Raw genomic sequence first — 9,748 nt, 5'->3', positions numbered from 1 at the left:
ACATTGAATCCTGACTGAAGAATACATTTGAAATACTATTCACAAATTTCCATATATCAATTTAAGAAAGAAGCTGAAGACCCAGAAATCAGATCTATAATTTATATTAAAATTTAATAGGAAATAGAAAAGAAATTGTCAAGGAAATTTTCCAATGATAGGTTCAGAAGAGTTGCAAGCACCAATGAGGACTCGGATATTAGCAACATGGGCAGAAAAATCAGAGATTCATAGTGAAAACAATGCAAACTAAAGAATATGTGAAGAGATAATCCGACCCCTACAAATATTGAAAGGGAGGCAACCAGCTGGAAAGCATTAACTCTGGAAATACTGGACAGCAAATTAGATTGCATTTTCCAATGTGAAATATTGTTTTAGTAAAGTAAAAAAGCTATTCCAAATTTTGTACAGAGTATGCATTGCCTTAGAAATCAAAAGCAATAAAACTTCTCTTTCCAAGGCACTGGTGTGATTTCACCTACATCAGTGTATTCAGTGCTGGGCATCAAATTTCCATAAAGTTACTGACAAATTCGTAGGAGATCAGAGAGCTGCAGTAAATAAATAAACAAATAAAACCACTCTACAAATAAATAAATAAATGATCAGTGGGCTAAAGTGAATGAGTTATGATGAATTATTCAAAAAGCTAAATAGAAGCTTGGCCATGTAAAATGGCGTTTTTCCTGACATGAGAAAATACCACTGAATGACATTTGCCTTGCATGAGAATATAGTCTCTTCATGAAAATATAGGAGCCTATTGGTGAAGCAACCAGGAAGAACACCAACTATAGTTCAAAAAAGTCGAAGTATGTATAAGAGAGGAACCACTGATGTTAGAACAGCATATTAATTCAATAAAAGTAAGAAAAGAGATTCAGTAAAGTGTGTGAAATAAAATCTGTTTGAGAGGGGCTGTGCTTTCACAAATAGCTTTTGGGGATGACTAAACAAAAGGTCATATAAATTGTAGTTTGGGCGGACTAGGAGTCCTGGGAATAGTTCCAGAGAATCACCTGGTTTTTCCTTCAGGATTCTGGGATAGGTGGGAGAAAAAAGATGTAATATATTTCATGATTTATAAACTTTAGCCAAGAAAATCCTCTCACCAGTTTTTATCACTTTCATTACAGAATAACAGCTTCCAATATTAAACATGTTCATGCAGATATATACAGATCACAGATAAATACAGAAAAACACTATAGAACTATGGATTTAAGGCAAATTGAATAGTGTTATGGATTTGCATGGCAGGGGTTTGGAAGCAGGGGAACTGTAGAGGTGGCTTCTCTGAGAAGCTGCTAGAATCTTCCCCTCGGTTTGACAGACCCAATACCAATTGGCTCTAAGACAGACCTGCTGCTGGCCAAGGACAAGCCAATCAATGACAGCGGTAGCGCCTCTAGGGTAAAAAAAAAAAATGCGAATCTAGCAGCAGCTTTTTGCCACCAGAGAAAGGAGTGAAAAAGTATGAGAAACATCTTTGACACCAAGGTCAGTGGAGAAGGAGAGGGAGAAGCTGTTCCTGGCACCAGAGCAAAGAGTCCCTTGCATGCTGTGCAGAAGACCATGGTGAAGCAGCCCATGGAGTAAGATGGTGTGTAGAAAGTCTACCTGCAGCCCATGGAGGACATGGGATATTTGAAGGAGGACATGGGATATTTGTGACCTGGTGGGAAGCTCATGTTGGAGAAGACTCCTGGCAGGACTGCAGCTTGTGGAGAGAGGAGCCCATGGTGGATCAATCAGGTTTGCTGGCAGGACTTGTGACTCAGTGGGGGACCCACACTGGAGCAGCCTGGTCCTGAAAGTCTGCAGCCTGTGGAAGAGACCCATGCTGGGGCAGTTCATGAAGAACTTCAGCTCATGGGAAGGACTCATATTGGAAAAGTTCATGGGGGACTGTCTCCTGTGACAGGGACCCTATGCTGAAGCAGGGGAAAAGTGTGAGGAGTCGTCCCTCTCAGGAGGAAAGATTTGGGTTTATTTCTCACTATCATACTGTTTTGATTGGTTAATAAATTAGATGCATTTTTTACTAGGTTGCGTTAATTGTTGAATGATCTCTTACTGTCCTTCTCTTGACCAACAAGAATTTTGTTCTATCTTCTCTCCCCTGTCCAGCTGAGGAGGGGAAGTGATAGAGTGGCTTTGGTGGGTTTCTGGTCTCCAGCCAGGGTCAACCCACCACAAATAGATACTAGCTTTTTCCTCCTCTCATGGGTTCCTCCCTAGGTATTTATATATATATATATATATATATATATATTAATTTAGTAAAATACTATCTTCAGATAGTATCATTGAGAATGTTGAGATCTCCTAAAGCTAGGACATGAAACCTTATTTCAATCATTTCTTCCAGCAATCCTGATTTGATTTATCCACACTATAAATCATTTCACACTTTTCATGCCATTCAACATATTCCTGTTTTCATCCATTTTTTCAGCAGATTTTAGATCTAGTATATAGGCAGTTCCAGCATTTAATTCCAAATTCCCAACCTCAAGACAAGGTTTTCTCCTTGTCACTTCTCTTCATTCCTGTTCCTAATACCATCTGTTACTGAAATAGGCAGTTCTTGCTTTTCTTTAACAAAAGAAGTAATAAATACATATGAAAGAGTGTTAATTTTCTATTCTTGTGATGTGTCCCGTGGTATTATAAGAAAAAGTAATTGCAAAACCTGCACAGATCTTGCATATCCTGTGATGTAACATCTTAACAAAGAAGATATCTTCTGGGTTTTTAGATATTAAATAAACATTACCACTACTTTTTTTAGCAGGTCTGAACTGAGGTTTTTCTCGCATCTATCTTGTTTAAGCTTAGCTATTTTAAGAGGTAATGTAATTACACACCTGTGAACAGGATCTTGTAATTGGAAATATCAACTTAATTTGACTATGTGAGATATTAATAGCTTGCTTTCACATCTTTTTTATTATATGTTCTTTATTTGGAACTGATGGGTCATATCAGAAATAGAAGCATTTGGCAGTTTGTCACTTAACTCTTTTTAATTTTTCTTTTTTTATTTTTTTCCTCTCACAATAAAAACCTTCCACTGTCATTGGAAGATATTTTCTTCAGCTCTTCTTTAGTCATTTATTGCAAGGTATTTAGCTTCCCTAAATTTTTTGTCAGTAATATTAGCTTTTGTTAGGATTCATCAATATATATCAAGTGTCCAATCATCTGATTTTCATATTGAATATTTTTCTGACTCAACAAATCTCATTTTAATTTTTTTCTTTTTTTCTTTTTAAATTTAAATTAACACTTTATACTATTGTTGCAGGTTTATTCTTTTTTTTTCCATTTTTAATCCCAGAGTATTGACATAATTTCATGTTACTTGTGTCACGTAAGCATTTTCCAGGACAATGTTGTAAACAACCATCATTCAAACAATTTGAACTGCTCCATGCCCCCTATGGCATTCATTTCTTCAGTGTCCATAATTTTAAAGATTACACTTAAAAATGTTTTTAGAGATGACTTACAAGTTCATATGGACATATGGAAATATGGACATTCGTATTGACAATCATTGGATTGTCATTAAAAAATAGCTGCTTAGTTTTCTCACTTATTTTCATTACAATAGTAGTTGAAAGTGTTTTCACTAATCTTTGCAAAATGTTTCAAGAATTTTACAATTATTAAATATTTACTAAGGTATAACCTATATTTTCAAATTCCCCCCATAACTATTTCACTAGAGATGTTTATCGAGCTTTGTAATTTCATCCTATGCTCTTATTAAAATTATCATTACTGGTTTTGTTAAGATGACTTACAAAGCAAACAATCTTATTCCACATTTACATTACATTTACATCCTACTATCACTACTGAATGTTTTGGTCATTTTTATTGATTAAACAATATTTTCATATTGGTATGATATCAAAAGCCCATAATCAATTCATTAGAACCTTAGATTTTGAGGGCAAAATTTCACATTATGTTTATTGACTTCCATTTTGAAGTAATTCATAAATTTCATCCCATGGTTCATATTTCTGCCATTTGTCTAACTGCAACACTTTTATAGCAGTGGTTTTGACACAAGCAGTTCAAACAATCCATCCTTTACATCCTTTGATAATCTGTCACAGTTGATAACTATGATCATTTAAAAAAATATGCATTTTATTTACATGGATTACTTAAATTTCAGGTCCTTACTGTTTGGACACATGAAGGTACCGTAGAAACAGTTAAATTAATTCCCATTTATTTTTACTTTCTTTGAGTTAAATGGTTTATGGCAAAGAAAATAAAGCATTATAGAGCTCTCTTTCAATTCTGCCAGTTAAGGATTTGTTTGAGTAGATTTTTGTTTCCCATTTTAATATTTCTGTTTTGTTTGCTGTCAACCAAGTATAACAAAAGAATATTGCACATCATGCTAATCCAAGAGGTTTCTATTCAGCTAATGTAGCAACATGTACCTGCTTAGTAGGCAGTTGGATATACTTACAGAATTTTTCTCCTAATTAATCTGTATAATACAGCTTGTATGCTGTCTATCTGCATTTTTTCACTGTAAAAGATGTAATAAATTTTGCTACAAGGGCTTTTTCAGCATAGATTCATGGAATTATGTAAAACCTTCAGTATGAGTTTTATCTACAGCTTCCAAAACCGTAACTTTCTAATCATGGGCTCTCTATCAACAAGAAATGCATTTAACTTGCTAATAAAAATCACTACAAGACCAGAACATGCAAACTAGCAAACAATAATTGACAAAATTATATATCCCATAAACCATGTTTGTCCATTTCAAACAAGAAAATTAAAATTTTTAATTAACAGTTTTTTATAATGAGGGCCTTTTTGTTATTATTACTTTGTGGGGGGCGTGTTATTTCTATATTTTTGGTTGTTAGCAATTGTATTTCCATCAGGATTAGATAGCTAATACACTTTAAATAAGAAATGTCAGTGAACAATTTGGTATTTATACTGTGCTACCATCGCCTGGATCTGGCATTTTTATACCTTAATTTAAATTGTTTTCTACAACAGTTGCTTAGGATGGGGGAATTGTCTTGCTACCACTTGTGTCAACACTGACTGGCAAGATTAGATGGGGTGTACATTATTATTAAAAAAATAAGGAGAAATGTATGATGTTCTTTTTCACCTGCATATTAGTAGAGTTATATTAAGGTAGAAAGACCTGGAAAATGTTTCTGTTGGAAGAATAATTTAGGTTTCTTTTTTTTTCTTCCTATAAACAATTATCATAAGAAAGCCAAGACATCTCTGTTTTAGAATATTTCAATATTATAAATCAACTAGAAAAAATAATTCTAAGAGTAGCTCTGGACAATAATCATTCTGCTTTACAGTAATACAGAAATACTTAATTCTGTGATAAAGAGTTATTGTTTTGGCTATGTTGGTTTTTTGCAAGTTTTTTGTTCTTGTTTCAAAGAAAGGGTTGCTGTGGTTTAATACTAGTAGGTAGTTAAGCACCACATAGCCACTTGCTCAATACCCCCTTACTGGGATACAGAAGAGAATTGGAAGAGGAAAAGCTAGAAAACTTGTGGGTTGAAAGAAAGATAGTTTATAATATAAAAAACAATAACAAAAAAAAAAACCCATGCCCCAAAAAACCAACTCTGAAGAAAGTTGTCTCTATACCCAGCCAAATGCAGAACAGGGTGGGGATTTTTTGCCTATAATGCTTTTCTCTTTATTCAGAGGAACTTACCTGTTTTTTCACAATGGTACCTAACCTTATTGTCATGTCATATTTTTACACAGTTAATTCATAAACTTATTTTCCAGAGACAATATAAACAAGTCTTACATTTTAGAAAACTTGACTTTCTGCAAATAAAATTTATAATCTGAACTCTTTCAGGGGTTTTTTTTGTGTTTGTTTGGTAGGTGGTTTTGGGGGGTGTGTGTGTGTTTTGTTTTGGCTTTTCGGTTGTTTGGTTGGGGGTTTGTTTGTCTGTTAGTTTGGGGGGGTTGTTTGTTTTTTGTTGGGTTTTTTTTTTAATCTTTAGGCTGGGTTTCCCAGACAAATAAATAAAGTTAATGTAAAATCAAAGTTTGAAGTAAACCTCTGCAGTATTGGTGCATGAAAGTCGAAGTTTTAGTTATTCTAAAGGAATAGAAGTTCAAATAAGGAAAGTTAGAATTCAAACCAAGTAAAATAATGAAAGAAAAGTTAAATGAATGACATAACCCTAACAGTTAACATTTTTTAAGCTCTCAAAACTTCATACAGAATTTTTAAGGAACAGCTGAAAAGATGTAGCTTGAAGAACTTTCTGGAAACAGTAACTAAATATAACAACAATTTAAAATTCACTTGGTTAAAGAAGGTTTGTGCTGATGTTGAGGACTCCAGCTGCTTGGGAAGGTCTAGTTGTCAGTTATTTGCGGAGCCATTAATTGCTAAAAGTCAGTGATAGTGGAGCCGCAGTAGAGCAGCACAGGTTATCTGCCTTGCTAATTTGCCAAACTCAGACCAAGACTGGACAGTCTTTCCTTTGGATTATGTAAATTTACATTGTTCAATTTTCTCAGCCTTGACTGTGCTGTACAGCAAGCATGAAAACTATTGCAGTATTATGGTCTATACGTGCTGTTACTTTTCCCTTAGTATCTCCTGGCTATATTAGTCCTGTATTACTAATAAAGATGTAAACTCCAGCCAGGCTGTAAGACACCCAGCCGTGATAACCTCTTTCATCTCTTGAAGCCAGACAATTCACAGTGAAGACATCCACAGCGCTTCCTGAAAGTTGTTCCTTAAACAGTCCTTCGTTGCTTCTATGAATGGAAGGGAAGGGATTATGAATCTAAAAGTTCGGCTGTTGACTCCAAATGTAGCAGAGGCTTTGAGGTTGTTACTAATGTCATTTCATTATTAGGGTTATCTATCCTAATGTGTGTCCAGTTCTTCTTTGCAAGTCTTCTACAGAGTTTCTTCTGAAATGTCTGTAATAAGGATTTACAGGAAAAACAAGAACTCAGCTTCATGTAGGTTAAAGCTACACGAAAAAGCAATAGAAAAGGGGAAAAAGCCCCACATCAAATCTTTTATACCTTTTAGTAATGTATGTGGCATAATTGTAATTCCTCTTGATACGCTTTGATAGTCTTAATTTACTCATACTTAATTTCATCCAGACAGGTCCCAGAACTTCTCAAGGACAAAAATTCCAAATGCTAAAAGATAACAATGACTTTTCACAGTTGTTTTTGACTACAGCGTCAAATTTCAGACCACTTATAATAGCTGCTGAATAACATCATTGTTACTTAAATAAAAATGCTACCCACTGTTTTATCAGAATCACTTTTCATTTGAAATTTACAATTGCATCACTTATCACAGCAAGAAATCCATTTTACTAAAAATAATAGAAAGGGGCACACTGTATGCCAACTTTGTATAGCAGTTCATTTGAAACAAGTGAATTCAAAATGTCTATGAAGGAGTCTTGTACTAATTACACTTTCTGTTTTCCTATAATTCATTTTCTAGAAGTTAGAAAATATATCTAAGACTTAACTGACATTTCTGACAATTTCCAACTGTTTTCTCAGACTATTTCTAATGAATAAAAATAATGGATTCAAATATTTCAACATGAACTTAATTCTTTAAAAAAACTCTTAAGCTTAAAAATAGACTAATACTTTACTTCAATATGTACATTTTTTAATCTTAGAGGTCGTTGACATTTTTCTGCAGTCAGAATATTTTTTCCTAAGAAATACTCATATCAAGAAGTGAGGTTCCCTGAGACAGAAAACTGTTTTAATACAAGACTAATTTTAAGGGTGTTACTAAAAATGGATTCAATTATTTCAATGCAGGTCTATTATTTTGATATTTCCTGTGCATATGTGTTTAATGATAAATTACATAAAAGTGTAAACATTTAAAACAATATATAAATCAGAGTAGATGGTATATTTCATACTTTTCTTACTTTTCATACTTACTTAACTTTCTCATCAAAAGTAAGTTAATACTGGGAAAAAAAAACTCCTCTCAGATTTCAAGTAGTCATCCCTCTGAATGCATGCTCTATCTACAGATAATTGATAAAATCACTTTATATTTTAATTAAAAAATGTTGATTAATAATTCTGGTCTCCATAAAATCTAATTTTAGAAAATCAATTTAAATATGAGTAGATATGTACAGGAACAGGAGCTGGAATGTGGCCAGGAATGGGCTAGACATGGGACTTGAAAAAGACCCTCTCAGATTGTTAATCTATGGAGTGCAAGGTTAAACTCTTTGGGTTAGTGTACTTGCTCATCTTGTACATCGACCAGTCACAAAAGAGAACAAAGCCACACATATAATTATTGTGGTTTATTTCCTTTTATTTATTTTCTATTATGTTGTTAAGGTTTAGAAAAGTTACAATAATTCAATCAATTTGCCAAAACATTATGTGAAATAAGCACACTTTTACACAGCAAAAATAAATCCCTAGAATAATATTCAGTAACTTAAATTACATGACCATCCTTCAAATTCCTTACTCAACTCTAAATACTTGCCAGCTTCAGCATAAAATTGAGGTGAAAGACTTCAAGTTTGTAGACAAATTCAATACAGAAGCACATATTTTTTTTAATATAAAAATTGAATGAACAGCATCCTGCAGAAAAAAGTCCAGAAGGACTTTATTATAATAGGTGAACACATACGGGATCAAGGATAAGTAAGATGTCCAGCATGGCCATATCTCCAATTTGTTCTAACTTCTCAGTGTTAGGATACCAATAAAATAAGGTTAAGTAAAATAAATCAAATTAAAAGCTGTTTGTATGACTTTGAATCTTTGTAGCCTGGCCCACACAACTCTGTAGACACTGGTGCAATTCCTTCAACTCTGCTTCCAATTGCTTGAAAGCTTTTGTAATATTTTATAACATGCTCAGCAAAAGATTCATAAAGTAGGTTATACATATAGCTGAAGTGAAATGGTCTAATCTCCAAAAAAAACCTGTTATGTATAGCCAGCTAATTCTGGAGGTTTGGGCTCAAATTTATCACCTCACTACAGGCACTTGGTTGCAGTAATTAAATCAGGAGCTAGAGCTTCATCTATTCCTAGTGAAACAGATTACCTTAATGAGGCAGAAATTCTCTTTAGAAGTGTCAGTATGCCTCTAGTATACATATATAAATAGATAATCTAACGTTTTTAGTTTACTAACTTAGACATAGTAACATAAACTAAGTGGTATGACTTCAAAGATTGTACTTCAGAAACTGAATAACACTAACGATTTCAGAAAACTGATGTTCTACCACTTGTTTCCTAATGTGTCTACTCTGGTAGGTAAGCATTATAGAACAGACACCAAACAAAATGTAGAGCAGGTACTTTGAAAGGTAAGTGGATGAAAATGCCAAAAAAATAAATCTCTTTATTTATGGGGTTGTACTTCTGTCTTAATCTTCTGACCTACTCAAGCACACACAATACCTGACATCCTGGACAACCTAGTGCTTGGACATTTGATCTTCTTACTGAGCATACCCCCATTTGTAACCAAATAGACTTGTTGTCACCTATAGCCATTTATTAACACAGACATGTCCTGCCTAACTGATAAAAGACAGCTAAAGAGGTTTGCATTGCTTTATTATCTTACAGCTATGCTATTGTACCACTGTGAAAATTTGCTTTACAGATTATTTAAGAATAATTCTTTAGTAGACCGTTT

Source organism: Gallinula chloropus (assembly GCF_964237585.1).
Source record: "Gallinula chloropus genome assembly, chromosome: 3".
Classification (NCBI taxonomy): Eukaryota; Metazoa; Chordata; class Aves; order Gruiformes; family Rallidae; genus Gallinula; species Gallinula chloropus.
Note: the sequence above shows the minus strand (reverse complement) of the source record.